Genomic DNA, 20,826 nt, shown 5'->3' on the forward strand with positions numbered 1-20,826 from the left:
GAGAGTTGAAGAGCATATTGAAAGGTTAGAGAGGTTCATTCAAATATTCAGTGATTTTAGCTCTGAGGTTGGTCCCATATTGCTTGTTGAGGTGCTATTTGTGGGCATTTCGAATCCACCATTTGCCAGCCCATTTTATAAACTAGTTAATTTGGACTGGAGAGTGGATTTAAGATGGGGAAGCTGGATTAGAATTAGTGGGACTAACAACCCAATCCAAGTGAAAATACTTCAAATGACAGTTTATCCAAGGCCCAACCCTATGACCCGATCCTATGCCAGTTTTACCGGCATAATGTATTTTGTGGCTGTCACAAACATGACGCTGCTGAGGCAAGTGACTGGGTCCATGCAAAGGTAGACTGAGGATCCCTGCTGAAGTTAAGGAGCAGGTGGGTGGAATGGCGAGGAGATAATGCAGGGTAGAGGGTGGACTGGGCCTGGGAAGGGGGTGGGTTCAGAAGCGGTGATGCTTGCCAAATCCTAATCCCCTTCCTGGACCTGATCCACCTTCATGGGTCAATGCAGGCACAGGTCCAAGTTGTCCCATGGAGGCAGCTGGGTTCCCTTCCCCAAGGAGGCCTCAACATGCCAAAATTCCCCCATGGGATACAGTAGATGCCACTTTGGCACTGCTGCATCAGCATACAAAGGCTTCCTTGCCGGTATCATGAATGGTCAAGGACAAAGTGGTCGGGTTGCACCTAGAAAACGTCTGGAAATAGGAAATAAGGCTGCTTTGGCATCTCCCACTTATCCTTTCTCCAGTTTCACCATCTGATTGGTCCTCTTCTACCTGATCTATGGCACATTTTGGAGTCCTGTTTGACATGGGCAAAAGGGAAACAAATAGTGAGGTTAGGTGAAGAATGGGCAGAGGAATTCAAGGCTGCCCTCAATGCTGGAGCACTTAAACGTACAGCCAAATTCTCCAGGTTGCAATCATGGCATTTCTGGCGCAGGAGCCAAAAGGAGTTGCACAGCTGAAATCTAGCTTGTGAGTCCCTATTTGGCTAATATAGCATCCATAGAATAAGACCAATTTATCCACTTGCATGAAAGACCTGGAGCTGAGAAACCTCATTAATTTCAGTGTTCTGATTCACTGGCTCTAAATCAGCCGCTTGAGACTTTGTAAGTTAAGGGATTGGGGCAGGAACGTTGCTTTTAAAAAGACATTGATTTTGGTTCAGGCTAATGAAGAATGGATTTAACATTTTGTAATTGCCTGGCTGATCAGTAACACAAATAAAAAACCCAGGATTTCAGAACAAATTAACCTTTGCAGCACAAGATGCCAAGACAAACAGGCAACACAAATCCAGCTGCATTTTCCCATGTCCTTGGAACGTCGTGGCAGCAAATCAGGATATAGTTCAGCGAGGTGCATTAAACTGCAGTGGTTTTCCTCCAGAGGGTACGGTTCCAATAAGTTAAACGTGATAAGTGAAAGCTTTGCAGGCAGTGGGGGACTGGCTGACGAGTCATTGCCCTTGTCTCGGTAGTGCCTTCGTGTGTGTTTGTGCTGATTCAGATATTTCAGGACTAGCGTGAGAATGTTTAGACTAGGGACCCATTTGCTTTATCACTGTCTTCATTAGGCTGCAGGCTTGGCTTCTTAATTAAGAAACAGAAGTCTTTTTTTTCTCCCTCCCCTTCAGTGCCTTCACTGATGGGTCTAGATAAATAATGCAAAACAATGATTATTTCCTGGGTTCTCTTCAATTTTGATAATTCTTTTCCTTTAGATTGTAAGCCTGCTGGCAGGGTCCATCCCCTTTGATTTCATAATTGTGCAGCAGCATCTCGAGACAAGAGGCGCTCTGTACACAATAAATATTAATTGGCTTTAAACGCGTTTGAGTGCAAAAAGTTGATGGGTTCAAAGGTTGCTTTCAAAAAGAACTGCAGGTATTGTCAACCCTTTACTGGGGGAATTAGGGGCCTCCTTGTCTTGAGCTGCTGCTCTTCCTCGAGGCTGAATAAAAGCTGGGAAAAAAGCTTTCATCCACACCTGTCATGAACATTGGAAATGCACATGGCAACTGTATTCAGAGTCTACCCAATTCCAGTCAAACTCTTGCAAAGCCTCCTGCATAGAGCTTAGGTGTAAACCTAAGAGTTTTTTCTTCTTCTTCTCTCAACTATGAGCACTAGCTTGAAACACATACCTCGCCCAAGTCCCCAGAATACACTTGGTGGCTTTTGTTTTCTTGTCCTGCTATAGAGATGATCCGTTCAAAGACTCATGCTGACTTCAATGAGACTTTTTGCAAGAAAGCAGCTTAGGGGGTGCTCCCCATTTGCAGTTTAAGTGGAGCAATTCTGACCTAATCCAGAAGGTGTCTCCCTGTTTTCATAAGGGCACATGTATGCTCAACAGGGGCATACAACCCCCACTGCCATTTGTGGGCATTGCCCAGGAAGACTGGCATACAGTGACATTCTTATTAGATACCTCCCAAGATATGTGAAATAGAAAATGTTTCCCATAGTAGGGCAAATCAGATGAATTGTATGATTCAAAAATCTTTCAGCTTGCCATTCTGAAAATTCTCATTTCAGATTTCATTCCTTATTTCAGAAAATTTCATTTCTGAATTCAGGTATGCCATTAAAAGGGTTTTAACCCCACACCGGTAACTAACTTTTCTTGCCAGGTTTCCCAAAGAGAGAAATTTTACCTTTAAGAAGGATGTAATTGACAGCAGGAAGCACTGCAGACAGAACAAACGTCCTGGCCAGCTTTATCCTTAACTGGAAATGATGCTTCTGAGCAACTTTCCTGTAGGGGAACTGGAATGTGTAGTTTCATTTGCTTCCCAAACTGAACCTGGAGGAGAAAAGATTCCTGTAAATCCCACTCTTCCCAGCCATTATTTTCTGTAGGAATCATCCATTGTCATTTTCTCTGACTCAATTTGGGAAGCAAGGGAAACTATGAATACCATGTTTCTTAGCAGGAAGTTATATTCCTGGGTTCACCCAAGCTCATATTACAAGATAGGAGAGAACACTTGGGAGGGGGGGGGGGAGAGCCAAGGAAATACTGAATCACCCCAAAGTGAGCCTGCTTGTCACGTTTCAGCATTATGAAATTTCTGTGCATGATCTATGATGAGATATGCCTCAGCATCCTCCATGACATTGCAGACGAAACTGCAGGGCATGCTGTGAGAAATGTCTTTTGAACTGTGATGCTTCTACATCCACACTGGAATGGCAAAATGTCTTGCGGGGTGTTCTGATTTGTCCAACCCCTCACACCCCAAACACAAACCAAGGCTTCAGCCCATGACAGTCCAACTCTCTGCCCAACTGTGTGGCAGATGAGGGCAACTGTGAGATCCTAAGAACACATAGGAGCCCTGTTCGATCAGGCCAAAGTCCCATCTAGTCCAGCTTCCCGTGTCTCACAGTGGCCCAGCAGATGCCTCAGGGAGCACACATCTTGCTCCCTGCAACTTGGTGCCCTCCCTCGCATCTGGCATTCTGAGGTATGTGGGTTATGCAACTAAATACCATGTATCACTGTGGGGACATCTGCATAGAAGACTGTGGCATCTGTGGCTCAAGCAAGAGCTGGAGAGAGCTAGAATCACAGTCTTGACAAGTGAGCTGGCATCCTGATGTAACACTCTGGGGATGAAGCACTGTCATGACATGCTGGCTGGCAAGAAAAGGGAGAGTGGGGATATGGTAAGACAGACAGGAAGGGGTAGCTGCGAAAAGAGAGGCGGAAGGAAGAGGAGGCATGAGGATTGGGGGACAGGATGGGAGCAACAGAGAGAGGAAGTGAGGACTGATGGGTAGACTTGGGACAACTAGGGAGGAGAATAAGGGGCAGGGGAAGAGAAAGGGTGGAGGGGAAAGTTGAAAGAATAAGATTAGGGGGGAAACCAGAAGAAAAGTCAGGTGAGTAGAAAGATGAGAACAGACAGGGAAGAATGAGGGTCAGATGGATTGGGGGTAAATAGTGGGGCAAGGCAATGTGAGAAAGTAGCAAGGGCAAGACAACCGGATTGGCCAGGAAATAAGGTGAGAAGGAAGGGCAACTAACAGGGTCAAAAAGCACACAGGGAAAGCAAATTCAATGGGAAGCAGGGCACACAGCAGAACAGAGTGGCCCCAATTCCTAAACCTATGTGGAAAAAGCCAACCAACCCTGGGAAACTGACAGGCCAGGCAAGGCAAGAGAATCTTTAGTTGGTGGCAGCGGTTGGTTTGAGGTGCAGACTGTGGGAGATTCATAGCTTTGGACTGAGAATGGGTGGGGGTATTTGAAACACTATAAATGGTAGCTAGACCACGGCACCCAGCCCGGAAAACTGTCAAGTTCAATATGGATTCCAGCCGTGAAAGCCTTAGCTTGTTTACTATAAATGGTTTAGCAGCATCTACCATCTCACATGAATATCCTTGGAGGACATTCTTGGCAATCCAAGCACAACCATGTCCCAGCCCAACTCATGTGATGTGGATGTATGAGGTTATGAGGTTGCAGAGGCAGGGAGAATGTCAAAGACACAACAGCTTTCTCTAGGGATTTTTGTACACTTCTAGATTAGTGTTAACTCATTAAAGTGCTATCTATTCATTCTTGTTGCTGTAGTTATGCCTATTATGAAAGGAGGGGGTAAACAGTAACTGCAAGGTACCCTGTGATAGTTGCCAACACTGTGAGGGGCAGCATGGCATCTGAAAACACACTTGGTTTGAAGACAGAGAATCACAGAACATTCCTTTTGCTAGCTCACAGACACTCCTTTCAGGGCAGAAGGTGCTGTGCCACATTCGATTGCCAGTTAAATTAATGTGCTTTCCATTAAAGTATTTATGATATTGTAGAAATAATGGATGGTGGATGAATGATGAGGGGTCTCTAAAGAAAGAGTGTCAAACTGTCAGCCAGTTATCTCAAATATTTTTCCGAGATGGATAATGCTTTGTTAAGCTTTGTAAAGAGCCAGCAGGACACAAACAACTCTAAAAAACAGCACCTTCTACAAAGCTGGCTCATCCACGAAGCAGCATGATGTGGCTTGTGAGAACAGCAGATTGGAGGGGGAAGAGGGAAGCGGATTCAAGATGCTTTTCACTGCTGTCTTCCTCCAGCTCCCTATGGACTCAAGCCTCATTGATCTGCTTCCTGATCCCTAAAAATGAGCAAGAAGTGGATCATTCACTTCCTTCCCTTGCACACGTTTTGCAAACCAGAAGTGTGGGACTTCTGGTCTTAGTGGGACCACATGAACAGAAGAGGTCTTTTGTTCACATGGTCACTGGAAGCAACTGGCGGCTCCACATTTCTGGGTTTGCAAAAACCACACAGCAGAGCACGGTATAAGGGGCTTTCTTTCTCTTTTTCAGTTTGCCGCAGCAGAGGTAGCAGCTGTGGATCTGGAGGTGGCGTCAAGTAGCAGATCCATTTGTGCCACCCCCTGATTACTGGGAAAGATGTTGCCCTGACTAATTCCATGTGAAATTTCTTCTGTATTCAACACAACACAGAAGGTATATCACAACTTGTGTTTGCACTTGGCTGTGTTTGCTCTCATTTGCTGGCATCATTTCTCCTTCTCAGTTCTGCTTGGGCTTTAGTTCTGTCAATGTAAGAAATGTCTTCATGTTGTCTCCCCATCACATTGTAAATTTTTAAAAAAATTTCCAATGCAAGTGTGCAAGAATGTTTTCATTTTGACATTTCATTCATTTTGGTTATTACAATTTGTGTTCATTTTGGCTGCAATCCTATACACATTTACTTGGGAGTAAGGTCAAATTCTGCATTATACAGGCCTAGGATGGCACTGTTGGTTAGCCTTTTATTAAAATCACATTAATTTTTGCTATTATTTAATTTGTTTTCATTATTTCCATTTTTTTTTACATTTCCCTTTACTGTCTGTGGGAGACCAGCTACTTTCCATGTGCCTATAACTTCTGTGTTTTCCATCCAACTAGAAGGAATTTTCAGTGTATTTCTCTAGCCCTCAAAGAAGTCAGATTGGCCAAATTTCAGAAACGTAGGAGAGATTCAGGAGAAATAGTTCTTGGTTTATAGGCAATTAAAAGTTACAGGTGGTAATGGGAAAGGTTGGAAAATACAGTGAGGGATGGACTGAAATGCTTAAGAGAACTAAGGGGTAAGTGATTGGAAAACCTTTTTTTTTCCAGAAGGACAATACAACAGACCAGCTGAGGAATGCATAATTGCTTAACATCCAAAGAGAATGAACTCACATTGGCAAGGCAAAACAAAACAGAACAAAAAGAAGACTTCAGCACCAATGCTAGGTTGATGGAGGCCCTGCACCACTCCAAATATTCCCTGTTTTGGGTGATGCAGTGGGTAACAGCTCCTTCCACCTTTCCCAATGATAAACAGGAAAGCTGCAACAGTTGACTTGTACAGGGGTATGCCAGGGGTTAGCTTGGTTGTGTGGGCTCTCCAGTGGTTGCTGGCCTTTGCCAATTCCTGATGTCACCAATTTTGCTGCAATGGAAATCAAACCAGAATTTCTTTTGCAAAGAGACCATTAAACACAATCATCATCTGTGCCAGCACCCACTGGGAACAAAAGCTGCCTGGAGAGGAGGCAATTCATCACTAATCACCCAAGCAGACTGAAGCAATAAAATGGGCTGAACTTGCAAACAAGAATCCTTTAACTAAACAGGTTTGAAAAAAATTCCCAAAAGTACTGGAATGCAATAATTTTACAAGAACATCTTGTGAATTCCACCTAAAAGCTAATGAAGAAAAGAAGACAATCCCAGAGAAATGGGTTAGGGTGGAAGCAAGCAGATAATTCCAGGTGATCATCTCTGACTGTTAGCAAAGAATTCACTTCACAGAGGATGCCCCACCAGCACTTGTAATGCAACCCCCTTCCCAGAAGGACTTGTCTCCCATGATGAACTTTTCTTGTGGCTTGAGATGGACACATGGAAAAACATTAAGAACAGATGAGATAAGCATTGTTGGCTAGTCACATGTTACAAAAGTATTTCCATACAATGCTCTTTTGCAACCAGCTTTACTCTTGCCGCTGACAAAACATGCAAGCATTTCTTTAACCCCCTCCAGATTTTTAATAAGATTTGAGTTTCTCTATCATGAGTAGGTGGTGGAGATTTAGAGAATTCTACTTTGCGTCATCAGAGCTGCCTTCCAAAAAGAAAAACAGAAACTCTAAATCACAGAAGGCATCTCCATTAACATTTACTCCTGGACTATCTTATTAATGAATTTTATATTTCTGCTTCACTCACTGCAAACATCCCCATAAGAACAGCCCCACTGGATCAGGCCATAGGCCCATCTAGTCCAGCTTCCTGTATCTCACAGCAGCCCACCAAATGCCCCAGGGAGCACACCGGATAACAAGAGACCTGCAAGGCCTCCTGGGAATTGTAGTTTAAAAACATAAGAACGGCCCCACTGGATCAGGCCATAGGCCCATCTAGTCCAGCTTCCTGTATCTCACAGCGGCCCACCAAATGCCCCAGGGAGCACACCAGATAACAAGAGACCTCATCCTGGTGCCCTCCCTTGCATCTGGCATTCTGACATAACCTATTTCTAAAATCAGGAGGTTGCACATACACATCATGGCTTGTACCCCATAATGGATTTTTCCTCCAGAAACTTGTCCAATCCCCTTTTAAAGGCATCCAGGCAAGACGCCATCACCACATCCTGTGGCAAGGAGTTCCACAGACTGACCACACGCTGAGTAAAGAAATATTTTCTTTTGTCTGTCCTAACCCGCCCAACACTCAATTTTAGTGGATGTCCCCTGGTTCTGGTGTTATGTGAGAGTGTAAAGAGCATTTCCCTATCCACTCTGTTCATCCCCTGCATAATTTTGTATGTCTCAATCATGTCCCCCCTCAGGCGTCTCTTTTCTAGGCTGAAGAGGCCCAAACGCCGTAGCCTTTCCTCATAAGGAAGGTGCCCCAGCCCCGAAATCATCTTAGTCGCTCTCTTTTGCACCTTTTCCATTTCCACTATGCCTTTTTTGAGATGCGGCGACCAGAACTGGACACAATACTCCAGGTGTGGCCTTACCATAGATTTGTACAATGGCATTATAATACTAGCCGTTTTGTTCTCAATACCCTTCCTAATGATCCCAAGCATAGAATTGGCCTTCTTCACTGCCGCCGCACATTGGGTCGACACTTTCATTGACCTGTCCACCACCACCCCAAGTTCTCTCTCCTGATCTGTCACAGACAGCTCAGAACCCATCAGCCTATATGTGAAGTTTTGATTTTTTGCCCCAATGTGCATGACCTTACACTTACTGACATTGAAGTGCATCTGCCATTTTGCTGCCCATTCTGCCAGTCTGGAGAGATCCTTCTGGAGCTCCTCACAATCACTTCTGGTCTTCAGCAACTGTCCTCTCCTGATTGCAGGGAACTTCTTAACACACTTAATTCTAGGAGAAGCTGCAACAACATCAAAGTTCACATCTGATTGGACAAGGTGTGGTCCTTTCTTTGTCCAGGGGCTGCACAGGAGGACTCTACTTTTGTAGTGAATTCTGCTCCTTGTCCAAAGACCTCTAGGCACATTTCCATGGAGATCCCCTTAATGCTGCAACCTAACTGTCTTTCAGCAAAGAGCTGTTTTGCATAGGTCTCCTGCCTTGCCTTACATCATGTCAGTTTGCCTTACATCATATCAGCTTACAAACTTTTATCTATGCCCCCCTTAAGGACCCTCAAGTTTGAGACAGAAGGTGCTTGGGAGGGGCATGACTCAGACATTATTTTGTTTTCTCTTAATGATGTATTTATTTTTATCATTTGTAAGCCACCATGAGTTGCCAGGAGGCAAGAAAAACAGGACATAAGTATTTTAAATAAGGCCCCCAGCTCAAATCTTACCCCGACTATTAGTTCACTTGATGGCCTAGCACTGTTTTCCAGCATTGCTCCCCCATTTTCAATATGAGGATAATAAACATCGACTCACATTGCCAGGTTGTTGCAGAGACTACTGATATAATGTATGTGAGCCACTTGAAATACTTAAAAAGTGCTATATAAATCAGTGTTTCTCAAACTGTGGGTCAGGACCCACTAAGTGGGTCATGAGTCAGTTTCAGGTGGGTCCCCATTAAATATTTTATTTTTAATGTATTAGACTTGATGCTCCCATGGTATGTGACTGCTTTTGGGTAAATGTTACAGATCTGTTCTTTTCACAGGCTACTATGCTTTTAACAGGCTATATGCTTTTAACAGTGATAGTCAATGGGACTTACTCCTGGGTAAGTGTGGGTAGGATTGCAGCCTAGGATGGTTAAAAATTTCCCTGCTTGGTGATGTCACTTCCGGTCATGACATCACTTCCTGTGGGTCCTGACAGGTTCTCATTCTGAAAAATGAGTTCCAGTGCTAAATGTGTAAGAACCACTGATATAAATGCTAATGATTATCATTAGCAAATAATAATAGTAATAATGATGATATTGTTGAAGGCTTGTTGTTGAAGAGGAGCTAACAACTCTCTTGTTAATGCAGTCTCTGGAACTTCAGACCAAGTAGAAAATTGTTGCTTATGGATATTGAGGACTTTGTCCTCACAACACCTTACTTTGTCTGTGTGTGAAGGAGGAAATTCTTCTCAATTTGTTAGAGTTGGCTCAATAGACATTTTAGCCTGATTCAGTGTAAGACAGCTCATTATATCTGTTACCCAGATCTTTCTAGGTGTTTTGGTTTCTTCTTCAGTCAAGTGGAGTGGAGTGGTATTCACAGTCTAGTTAACCAAGAGCTACTCTATCCCTCTGATCTCTGCAATGCATGTTTCACAGCTTTAGCAAGTTCTCTTAGATGGAAGTGAAAGAATTTTGACTCTGCTGTGATCTAAAACTGCCCTGGGGCAAATTATGTCTCCATCTCAAACATTAGAAGGTGACAGCAAGTGTACTGAATTATTGCCTTCAACAATAGGATTTCTCAACTCATTTTCCTGCCCTTAAGAAATCTAGTCTTGCTTAGCAGGGTTGGGAGCTCGGAGCCACAATCTTAACAATTGGCAAGTCCAGTTATTATCTCTGTCTGTTTTCTAATGTGTTGAAACCAGCTCTGTTCTCAAGACTCCTCTCAGCACCTGCTGTATGGACACTGATTATTTGCTATAGGAACAATCAGGATTCATTTACTTGTTAATTTGTATACTAAAGTAAAAGGAAACAACTTTCATTGGTCTGGATTAGATCTTTGGTCCATAAAGTCAGTTCTCTATTTGGGAACATGGGTCCTCCATGGATCCCCATTTTAGAATATCCCCCTCCCCCAGAATTTCTGGGGGGAAAAACATGGCAACTACTAAGCAGTGGTTCCCATCAGCGGCGTTCCTGCCCTGGAGAGCTCCAGGGGCAGTGGTAGTGGTACTGAGGGTGCTGTAATGATGTTGCATCATCGTGTCACCACCAAAACTTCCAGAGTGCCATGATTTGGAGCCAAGGGCAGGGAGGAGGACCGATCTGGTGTGGAAAAACAACATGGATCTCTGCTTGGTGATGACGCAGTAAGGGCTGGAATCTCAGGTGGGTCATCCCACACCCAGGGTGGCCTGCAGCAGTCACATCCTTCTTCCCAGGATGATTTGCCCTCATTGCTTCAACACAGGCAGCAGTGAAGAAAAGGTGAACTCAGGTGATTTCTGCTGCCATTTTGGCCTCCTGTTCCCAAATTGCATGCTGAAAGTTCTCCTCTGAGCTATATCTGAGTCCATGCTAACTGTAAGAACTGGACAGTATCTCTTCAAACATTCAGTCAAGTATAATTTAATATTTTCCCCCCTAGCCAAGCTTTGAAACCAGGGGTCCCTATTGTGGTAGGAGAATCAGCAATATGGGGAGGTGTTTAAAACACCCTCCCATCCTACCTACAGATTCTCCCTTGGAATTCCTAGCCAATCTGGCAAACTTAAATTGAGAACCACATGTTTTTCACAGATTGAGAATTCCAGAGACAAGATTGTGATTTAGCTACAGCCATCCACAAAGCTCATAGCTGAGCAGGAATATGAATGCAATCTGTCTGTAAAACCAACTGGCTCCACATTTAAACATTACTTATAACCCATTCAAATCAGATTAAATATGAATGGTCTTTGAATGGTAGGATCACAGAAAGAACTAAGCCACAGCAAGAATTTTTTTGAAGGGCCTTTCCCAGACAATTATATTTAGCACACTAATTGCATAATTGTTACATAGAATACAGATGTCTTTTCTGGATTTGTGTGTGTGTGTGCTTCTGTTGTAGAGGTAGCATAGTTCATGCCATTAAAACAACATTAACCTCTGAGAAAAATTAGTATTCTGCACTCTATGTGTGTGTGCACACCCGAACATGCATGTCCATGAATGTGCACATGTGCTCTGACTCCAGTTCAATCTTGAAATCTTCATAAAGAAACACAATGAGAGAGGTTCAAATCTTTGCTGTGGATTGGGAGGAAAAGTATCTTACAGCAGCAGAGGAACAAAATCTCTTCCCTCCCCCTTTAAATCCCTGTTTGTGGTTTTGAAAAAGATGTTAAACACCAGGAGATGTTAGCTGTAATGTTGAGGGAGATAAACACACTGAAAAATGATAAAAACATTATTTAATAATTGGGATCCGCTACAGAATGGATGGCTAGCTTTGCAGTATTAAAAAAAAACACATTCATTATCACCTCACTTTTCACATTATACATACATATACACCCCAGATTTCTGCATACATACCCTGCACAACAGCTGTTTGCAGTCTGTAGTCTCTCCTCAAGTTAATGCTGTGGCAAGTATGCAAAGTAGTTGTACAACTATGTCCTGGGAATGTATTGGACAGTGACAATAAAGTCACTAACTAGTCTCACATCTGCACCATGTCTGCAATAGCACGTGACTTTTTTTTTTGTCACCTCCCTCCCCATAGCTTTTATAAGGCATATTTTACTAATGCCCAATCCCTTTGTGTGCTTCCTATTAAATTTTTTAGATTTGAAGAGTATGTTCTCCCCTGCACCGAGTGCTGGAAATCTATCCAATATGTTTACAAGGTGCTAAGCATGAATATAGTTTGTCTCTCCAAGAAGAATATTCTTCCTCAATCATGCTCCATTCCATAGAGTCAATACATGGTTTTTCTTCCAACTCTGGAAAGCCATTCATTGCTAAACAGTTTCAAAATGATTTGATGTCAATGTGACAGCACTAGGCTTGGTTGCCCACGGCACAAGTGAATGCAGAGCACATCAACACACCCATTCACAAAAAAAATCACCCTTAAATTAATCAAAGGCATGCCAGTGAAAAGTTAATAGCAAAATAAAATAGACTTTGATGTAGATATTTGAGAAAACAACACAAAACTCGTGGAAAACTATAAGTATATACATACATAATATTTCCAAATGGGGATAATGTCCCAAAAGAATTAAAATTTCTATAGACAGGAAGATTCCAGAAACACTTAGCTGAGCCACAGCTGGCTCAGACCAGGCTGTACAGATTAACATAGCCATAGCAATACCATCAGCTTGATTTGCACTTAAAAAAAATTATACTATGTGTGGCTTTCCCAACTGGAGCAGAAGTGATTGTATTTTCCTCTGGTTCTCTACCCCGTTCTTGGAATTTTCATTTGTGTTTGTGAATTAGAAACATACTGGTCAAGTGCAAAATATACCATAAAAACTGAAGAGGCTTTTTCAAGCAAGCAAAAAAGAAAGAAAAAGAACAAACAAAATCCTTTGTTCTCTTTTTTTAATGCATCTACGTTAGCCAAATTCGTACGTAATTCCAAACAGCTGAGGTTAGCCTAGGACATCTAATCCCTCAAAAGCTTGGTCTGAATTCCAGAAACCAGGCTGCAGCATTGAGTTCCCTCTACCGTAAGGAAAAGCTCATTCTTCCAAAAATTTCTGGAGCACGAAAGGAGAAATTGCATGTTAAACAGAAGCTTTTGCAGTATCTGTGCTGGTGCCTACAGAAAACAAAAGAAGGAGAGACAGGAAACAGATCCCATCCCTTGGTCAGATATTCAGGTTTGGGCCCCATGTATATGTGAGTGCAGTTGAGGTGGGGTGGGAGTCATGATCTGGCACACTGCTCCAATTCCTCTGCATGTCCAATCTCTACCTGAACTTTTGCTATGTCTACTTCAAACATGCTTTTTATTTAAAGAGGAGGCCCACATTATCCATGGGTTCAGCATTCACAGATTTGATCATCCTCAGGTGCTGAACTGGAGCACCCAAGCCCTCCAAGTTTGTGCTCTGATCAGGTATGGAAGCTTTCTGAAGCCCACAGAGGCTGTGCATGGCTTTCTGAAGTCTCCAGAGGCCGCCCACAGCCTCAGAAATCTGTCTGAACCAATTTAAATGCAACTGCCAGTATCACAGAAAACTGCAAGTTGCATTTAAAGGCCTCTAGGCTTCAATGTGAAGTCAGCAGAGACTGCAGGCAGCCTCTGCAGGATTCAGAAAGCCTCTGTAGGCTTGGGGTTGACCAGAAAACCATGGATTCAAACATCTACGGTTTTCCTTGTCCGCAGAGATTCTGCAGTGGAACCCCCATGGGTGCAAGGGGGTTGTGTGGGGGAGAGGGTTTCCTGTATCCGCAGTTTCCACTGTCCATGGATAAAATAGACTTTAATGTAGATATTTGAGAAAACAATACAAAACTCATGGAAAACTATAAGCATATTGTTGGCAACCTTCAGTCTCGAAAGACTATGATATCGCGCTCTGAAAGGTGGTTCTGGAACAGCGTCTAGTGTGGCTGAAAAGGCCGATTCGGGAGTGACAATCCCTTCCACACCGGGAGCAAGTGCAGTCTGTCCCTGGTCTGTCACCCTGGCTATGGGCTTTCCTTCTTTGCCTCTTTGCCTCAGACTGTTGACCAAGTGTCTCTTCAAACTGGGAAAGGCCATGCTGCACAGCCTGCTTCCAAGCAGGCCGCTCAGAGGCCAGGGTTTCCCACCTGTTGAGGTCCACTCCTAAGGCCTTCAGATCCCTCTTGCAGATGTCCTTGTATCGCAGCTGTGGTCTACCTGTAGGGCGCTTTCCTTGCACGAGTTCTCCATAGAGGAGATCCTTTGGGATATATACTTTGGGATATATCCTTTGGGTATATAATGCATATAAGTATATACATACGTAATATTCCAGTATCCATGGATACTGGAACTCATAATGTTCCTGCACTTCAAAATGTGCCTCTACATCACTATACACAAGACCTTGTGTATAAGTGAAAACAGTGCATCCATTTTCCTATCTAAGTGCGCCATTGACTGGGACAACAGTGTACACAGTAGGATGAAATAACTGGCTATATGCAAAGGACAGGTTTCAGAAACTAATTTCCCTCTGTTCAATGAGAGCCAATGAAAATGTGGATCAGCTTCTCACATAGCTGATATTGTAACATTGTGGAACACGCCTTAATATCAAAGGTGACAATATTCTGGTATGGTTGCGCCAGCATGAGGAAAACATTTCTCCACTTTCAAAGTGATCTGAATTCTAACCATGTTGAAGTGTTCACATCGGAACAGTTTCCTAAAAGCATTAAAAATATACGTTCCATCTGGTTGCTACTTTTTCTTGAGTTTTGATAGTGGGGCATACAATGTTTTCAGTTATAAGAAAATAAAACCTTGATCACCCAAAAACTGAATGCTTTTTCGAGGAGCCTTCTTGATCAAATGAGAGGAGCTACAAAGAAGAGCTATAAATTATACGGCTTGCCTTTTAATCTCTCTCTCTCAAAAAAAAGTCGCCTCAAAATCCACAGCTTGCATGATTAACATTTCCTGAGCAAAAATTCAACATTCCATAAAGCCAGTTGGGGCTCATACATCTTCAGATGGAATAGCTTTGAGGGTTCAAGATCACTGTAAGCTACTATCCCTATGGCTGTCCTATTAGTTTCCAGAACAGCCTGTAAGTTAACATTTTGGCCCCATTCTAACAAAAGCTTGGCTGAGTTTATACATATGGTAAAGATCCTTCTTAGAGCCTTCTTAACCTCCTTCTTAGATTGTTCAAACCAAAGGTGGAGGATTACATTTCAAACACTTTCTCTTGACTCCTGCACACAGAAAGACAGTAAGCATTTGTGTTTGACTTTTAAAAAAAAAAAAAAAAGTCATGAGGGATTTTTATTTTTTATCCTTTTTGGCATGGAAGAATGCAAGCATGCAACTTCTCACCTGTGGTCTGAGGGGTTTTGTTCCACGGGAAAAGCGTTATCATCTGATTTGCTGTATATTTAAACTGGGCTTTTAGTCATGACTTACAGTTCAATCCTGAACTGCCCAGGGCTGAAGCCGCACCAAAATGGTTGGCGTGGCGTCCTGAGAGTGCTGGGCAGCTGCCACCGGCTCGTCGAGGGAAGGGGACATTTGTCCCCTTGCCCTGGGTAAGGTAAGATGCCCTTGCAATGAGGCTGCTTGACTCTGTGCTGGCTAAACAGCCAGTGCAGTGTAAAGCAGTCCCTTTGGGTCAGAAGATCCAACGCAGGGCTATGAGTCCCACAGAGCTGAGCTCGCCGGTCCTGCCTCCCTCCAGTCCCTCACCTGCCACCACACCTTCTCCTGCCCTCCCCTCACCCCAGAACGCCTCCGCCCACTCATCTCTCAGCCACTGGCACTTGCCCACAGTACCAGGTGGCATCTGGCTGGCCTTCAACCAGAGCTGGCCCAGCTCAGGCTCACGCTGCACCAGCTCCGTCACTGGGCTGGTGCTGTCGCAGGCATGCCTTATGGCACGTTTGCAACAGTGCGCATCAGCAGTGAGCCAGCGTACATTGGATGGAATCAGGCCCCAAGGCCCCAGTTGTCTGAATTCTTACCTTAAAATGCCCTCCTGATATTAGTGAGATTTAATTCTGACTAAACACAGATAGCCTTGGGCTGGAAGGCCCCCTGAACGTGTCATTCCACTGTCACATCTATCTCCACCTACTTCTAACTTAATCGCATTATTTAATCACTACTAACTTCATCTGGATTGTGGCCATGGCAGGGATGGAGATCACAGGCCTCAGCTTCAGCAATGGGCTAGTGGGATTTGCCAGAGAGAAGATGTGTAAAACTCAGTGGCGTGAGGCTGCTGTGCCAGTAGCCAGGTGGGAGTAGTCAAAGTGTGGAACTGTTTAAGACTTCAGTATACCTTGTCAGGGCAACTTGTCCACTTGGAGCTATCCATGGTGTCTTGATTCTGACCTGCCTTGCACGCTGGCAACCGCCCATTCTATTTTTCATGGCTCTGGACACAGAAGTGGAGTAGAGGGGGTGCGGTGCAATGAGTATGGAATGCATTGTTGTCACTGCCTGAATGGCTCTGACACTGAGGGGGTGGGACTGCTTAAATGTTGCTTTGCGGATCATGCTGTATTTTACTGTGCTGCCTCCCCAGCTCCGCTTTTGTCTGGCCATAAAAAGGTGTGTGGAAACAAGAAGTGTGAGGAGGTTGCACTTCTGGTTCCTCTTCTCCTACTTAGACACGCATCAAAACCACATCTGACACTCCTCTCAGACTATTTTAGCATCTCTTATGAATGCTTTTTTGTTACTTAACCCATTTCTGCCCAGCTCACAGGTGCATACATTTTATTCCTGTTGCATATATGCAAGGTTGGGAAGAAATGGCTTAAACAGCAATGTCCATTTTCATAGGCTGCAATCCTGTACACACTTGCGAGAGAGTCCCATTGAATTCAATGGGTCTTACTTCTGAGATTGTGCTATATAAAATTGTGCTATAACTTCAGTTTTCTTAAATCCATTTCTTGTTGAACCTTGCTGCTTCTAGTCTTCTTACCTCCTAATATGGTCTAGGTTTTTGCAACCCTGTTTGGGACTGGCTTTTTCCCTATCTCTATGTGTGCTGACATTTCAGTTGGTAGTGTAATTATAACTTCTTTCCTTCAATTGATTGAAGATACTCAAATGTGCTTCTAGGACCTTTACTGCTTATCCTTCAATAAAAGGATTGCAGAGGAAGCGTTAGCCCTTATTGGCCAACTAAAGAATGGTAAAGCCGCTGGGCCTGATTATATTCCATCGGATATGATCAAGGCAGCACCTCAGTGGTGGGCTTGTTACTTAGTCAAACTATTCAATTGGATTGATAAAACTGGCCTCATGCCATCAAAATGGACACGGTCTTTGATTGTGCCAATTTTCAAAAAAGGGGATAGGAATTTACCCACAGATTATCGCTCTATAAGCCTCCTTTCCCTATGGCTCTCTCTTACTGGACCTCTTGGATGACAGATAATGATATCCTTGGGGATGAGCAAGCAGGCTTCCGAGCTGGCAAATCTGGGTTAGACCATTGTTTAGTGCTAGTCCACTTAGCCGAAAAATATTTGGATAAAGCACACTCCAAATTGTCCGTAGCCTTTCTAGATTTAAAGGCGGCTTTCGATTCTATTAAAAGAGACTTGTTGTGGTCCAAACTCGATAAATTAAATATTGACCCCTGGTTACTCTTCCTAATTAGGAAGCTTTATTCAGACACCTCATGCCAGGTTAGGGTGAACTCTGAGGGTGGCTTAACAGATTCTTTTCCAGCTAATAAGGGGGTTAAGCAAGGCTGCGTCCTTGCCCCCTCTTTATTTAATTTATTCATTAATGATCTTGTCCCTTTTTTTGCAAGAGACTGATTCCCACCGCCTAAGACTCAATCAACGCCCTATTTTCCTTTAACTTTATGCTGATGACATGGCGTTACTCTCGCGAACGCGAGTTGGGCTAAGGCGTTTGATTTCTAGGTGTATCCAATATTTCTCAGACAATGCTCTACAGTTAAATTACTCGAAATCTAAAATTTTAGTCTTTGAAAGGCGATGGAAAAGGCAAGGCTATTCAACAGGTCAAAACCTTCAAATATTTGGGTTTGACCTTCCATCACAGTTTGTCCTGGGTTCCGCAGCGCAGAGCCGCTCTCAAATCTGCCAGACTCTCTTCACAGGGCATTTTACGCTTTTTCTATGCAAGGGGAAATTCCTGCAGCCCTGCGTATTTTTAAAGCCAAAGTTGTGGCCCAATTATTCTATGGGATACCAATTTGGATTGTTATTTTTAATAAGGAAATGGAAAGAGTACTTTCAATTTTTCTTTATAAGATTTTTGGTTTACCCCATTGTGTCCCGTACACCGCACTTTGTTTAGAAGCAGGACAACAAAGACTTGAATGCATAGCTTGGTGTAGATTCATTAGTTTTTGGTTCAGTATTTGTTTTAATAGGTGGAACAACTCACTGATTCAGGATTTGCTTTCTGATTCTCGGACTTACTCTGGCTATATTCGCCTTTTTAGTAAGCTACAATCGATTGGTGTACTGGAGGACCTGGTGGGTAATACTCTTTGATGCAGGTCAGAAAGATCATAATCTCTAGATTGAAAGACACTGAATACCAGGGACTCCTAGCTGAGGCAAATAAAACCCACTCACCTTTGCATTTTCAGATTTTCCCCTCTTCTGGTCAGTGTTCTAGATTTTTATATATTTTAGATAATCCCTTATCTCGTCACGCTTTTACGCTCGCAAGATGTAATGTGTTCCCTTCCCGGAAACTAGATCTGAAATTTAATAAAACTACGCAACAGCGACTGACATGTTCTTGTGAGTTGGGATCCAGGGAGTCTCTTATCCACACAGTGCTCCACTGCCCGCTTTACAAGGAGTCTAGATCTATGCATTTGGCCTCATTTTTTGTCTATTACTCTGACTGTCATGATGAATTGAAATTACAGATATTACCTACAAATGAGAATATGGCAAAACCAATGGCGGACTTTTTATATGAGATTTTAACTAAACGTAAAACGGAGGGAAATTTTATCTGAATCTATATTTATTCTGTTCCGATGACCTGCTGGAATGCAATCTTGTGTAAGTTGCCCAGGCAACTGTCAAGTTTTATGCCTAATAAAGGTCATCTGTCTGTCTGTCTGTCTGTCTGTCTGTCTGTCTGTCACTGCTTATCCTTATTCTTCCCTTTCAGTAGCTGACTGAGGGCCCAATCCTATACAGTGAGGGCCAGTGGAGCACTGGTGCTAGCCCAGTGCTGGCCAATGCTGGGCAAGCACTGGAGCTCTGCTGCTTGGCAGTCACATGGGCTGCCAGGAAGCAGAGAGGGGGCATGGGGAGAGGCGGGGAGGAGGCGTTCCAGGGTGGGGGGAGGTGGGGGAGGGTGAGGAGGAGGAAGGGAGAGAGGTGGGAGGGAGGCGGGAGGGTGGAACCTCCCTCCGCCAGATCCTGAACCTCTGTTTCGGGCCGCTGGCCCGACACGGAGGCTCAAAATTCTACGCCAACCCATGGTGCCCTGGGTGCTGGGAGTGCAGGATTGGGCTGTGACAGCACAATCCTATGCCTATCTAATCAGAAGTAAGACTGATTCATTTCAAGGGGGCTTACTCTCATGTAACAGTGTATAGGATTGCCGCTTGAAACTCTTGGTCAATCTCTTTTGACTCCTCTTTTTCTTCTCAGATTTTTTCCTTAGCTATGATTTGTTGTTTATAGCTTCTACTGGTTTGCTCTTTGAGGAGGCTAGATTTTTTTTTCAGTGCCTTATTGATTGACCATTCTCTGTCGCATTTCAAACCTCTGATTCCTGATTTGCACTGTGCTGTTCATCATTGTGTCTGTTCATAAGTCCCCCTTATTTCACTTCATTGGTTGCTGTTTTCATCTGGTCGTCATTACACATTTGCCACTCACCTTCACGTGCATTCAGTGTTGCATTTCATCTTATTGTTCATCATTGCTGTAACTTTACTGCCTTCTGCCTCTGTTCTCCTAAAGCTTCAATCCTATGTGCTCCTTTCTCAGTGTAAGCCCCACTGAACACAATGAGATTTACTTCTGAGTACTGTGTTTCCCCCAAAATAAGACCAACCCCAAAAATAAGACCTAGTTGTGATCAGGACCGGGGGGGAGGGGTCCTCAGGCAGGGCAGGTGGACAACATGACTGGGAATGCTGCACTTCCGCGCACCACCTAGAAAGCGCCTGCTGTGCTGCCTTGGGCAGAGGATGCCGAAGAGAAGCTGAGGCAGGAAGCAGCAAGCAAGGCAACCCTTGAGCGAGCAAGCAAGGCAACCCAAGAGCTCTGAGGCTCTCCACACCTTCCAGGGAGTAAGTCCCATTAACTATAAAGGGATTGACTTCTGAGTAGACAGGCAGGCAGGCATCCTCCTGGATGCTGAGGGAATATTTTTGTAAGGTATATTTTTGTACATGAATGACTGTGGATGGTTGGAAAAAAAAAAGAAAAAGACCTACCCCAAAAATAAGACCTAGTGTGTTTTTTGAGCCAAAAAAAAAATTATGAGACAGTGTCTTATTTTTGGGGAAACACGGTAGATGTGCATAGGGCTGTGCTCTAAGCGAGCTTTGTACTTCTTTTTCTCTATCTCCATCTTTTCTGCTGCCACCTGTTTTGGAATGCATTAGCTATATCTACTCATATTCCATCTGTTAGATCCTGAGCAATTTGAATATTCACACAAATTCCATGACATTCAAGAGGATTTCCAGCTTCGGGCAGGGGAATGGACTCGATAACTGTGTGGGTGCCTCCCAAGTATATGATTCCATTTCCCACCAATGTCAATAGCAGAGCCATTTTCCCCTGTTCCCTCTTTGGTACAAGAAATTAAGCATTCATTGATATAGTATGCTGATCAGTAGGCTCAAAGACAAAAATCATTCCTGTTCCTATACTTTACTTGGCAAGGTAGTTCCAGGTTAAACCCTTGTTAGCCCTTTTCTCCATTAAAGCAGTTGAG

This window comes from Tiliqua scincoides, chromosome 2 (genome assembly GCF_035046505.1).
Source record: "Tiliqua scincoides isolate rTilSci1 chromosome 2, rTilSci1.hap2, whole genome shotgun sequence".
NCBI classification, from domain to species: Eukaryota; Metazoa; Chordata; class Lepidosauria; order Squamata; family Scincidae; genus Tiliqua; species Tiliqua scincoides.